The sequence below is a fragment of the Myzus persicae genome, unplaced genomic scaffold (genome assembly GCF_001856785.1).
Source record: "Myzus persicae strain clone G006 unplaced genomic scaffold, MPER_G0061.0, whole genome shotgun sequence".
Taxonomy (NCBI): Eukaryota; Metazoa; Arthropoda; class Insecta; order Hemiptera; family Aphididae; genus Myzus; species Myzus persicae.
Window position 1 is genome coordinate 39801 of NW_019103144.1, and position 1727 is coordinate 41527.

The 1727-nt window shown below is 30.2% G+C and overlaps 1 non-coding gene across 1 annotated transcript; it reads right to left on the reverse strand.

Moving 5' to 3' along the window:
• Positions 1 to 1033: 1033 nt before the first annotated feature.
• On the reverse strand, positions 1034 to 1106 carry Trnan-guu. The gene has a single exon. It is a non-coding gene; the product is annotated as a tRNA-Asn (tRNA).
• Positions 1107 to 1727: the final 621 nt, after the last annotated feature.

A 1727-nucleotide genomic window follows, 5' to 3' on the forward strand; every position in this document is an offset into this window, starting at 1 on the left:
TTTTTTCAGAAATCGGAAGAAACATCATTGATTGATTACATAAAGGTATAATATAATATAATAAAATACAATGATATATTTTTAATCATTTATTTTTATTGTAATTTTTTTAATGTTTTAATTTTTAATGCATGCTACCTACTAGGCAGCAGAACTGTCTGCAAATCGAGAATGTGTATATTAGCAGAAGTAGACCAAATAGTCGGCGAACTAAAAAGTCAACGAATTGGGATTTAACTAATTGGGTTTCGGTGGTGTGGGAAGAGACGGTTACAATTATGGCATTTTTCACTACTATTATTGAGTGACGTTGCCGCTGTTCACAATCACAAACATTACATAGTAATAAAATTTATTTTAGGTAATTTATGACCAAAAAACACCACTGCTTGAGCTGAGCTATGTCGATTTAATATTACTATATAAGGTTAGGTATAGTAAGACAGTAGACTCATCCGCCGAATAGAGATACCGGTTAATTAGAACAACCGCTTAACAGGAACAATTATTTAATTACTGAAATCAACTTATGACTTTTGACTGTTGCGTAAATGTTTACCTCTTATCTAGGCCAAGAAACCGTTTAATTGGGATATTTTTATCGATAATCCAACAGTATTCATTATTTTCGTAATAATAGCTCGAATTAAATTATTAGATTTAATTTGTTATCTTTATAATTTATAGTATAGTACTAGCTTTTGACCACTTTTGTGTTTCCAAAAATTAAATAAATGCATCTACTTTTTTTATAAATAAGTAGGTATAGCCGTATTATAGGTATATATTTTTTTCTATTAAAAATTATTATTTTATATTTCAATTATGTATAATGTATCTATTCCATATTTTATATTTAGGTATTATGTTATAAAAATATTTTTCGATAATATTATACCTATGTATTAATTAGTAACTAAGTTTGATGTCCCTATTTATAATCAAAGATATATTCAATATTATAATATTTGAAAAAAAAGGAACACACTGGCGTTGTGTGATTATTTTTTTATAAATGTATGTAAAAATTTAACGCCCCCGGGTGGGCTCGAACCACCAACCTTTCGGTTAACAGCCGAACGCGCTAGCCATTGCGCCACGGAGGCCTCTATCATTTCGGCGAAAATAATGACAATTAGGTAACATTTTTTATGTAAGTGAGCCGTAGAAGATATTTTTCCTACGGCGGAGTACGATTGCGCGCGTTTTACCTTTTTTGTATTTTGGGTATACGATTGTGCGTATTCACAGAATAACAAAGAACATGATTTTGACTATTCAAAAGTGTACGATTGCTTGTAAATTGGATGAGACGTTGCCAAATTGTTTATAACACATTTTAGTTACCTATTTCATAATTACATTTTATACTTAAATACACATACAATTAGTTTACATCCACACTCAGTCTACGCCATAAAATAAAATTTTTGAAATGAATTTAAAAAAGTTGTCAAATTATATTTAATATTTGTATATTACATTTTAAGCCCCGATATCGATTTCTAACAAGTACCTATTTTTTACAGCATCTCCACCTGTTGTTTTCACCAGCCCGCTGTCAGACGTGTCAAAATGTGTAACTCTTCACTACAAACAAATCAATTCCCCTTTTTGAACTTATTATGTATCTTCAAAAAGTAGCCACAATCGGAACCTAACCTGATATTCACCAATTTACCTTTGCACCTGCAATTTTACGCCTAAAAAGGTACCGCTTAATCGTA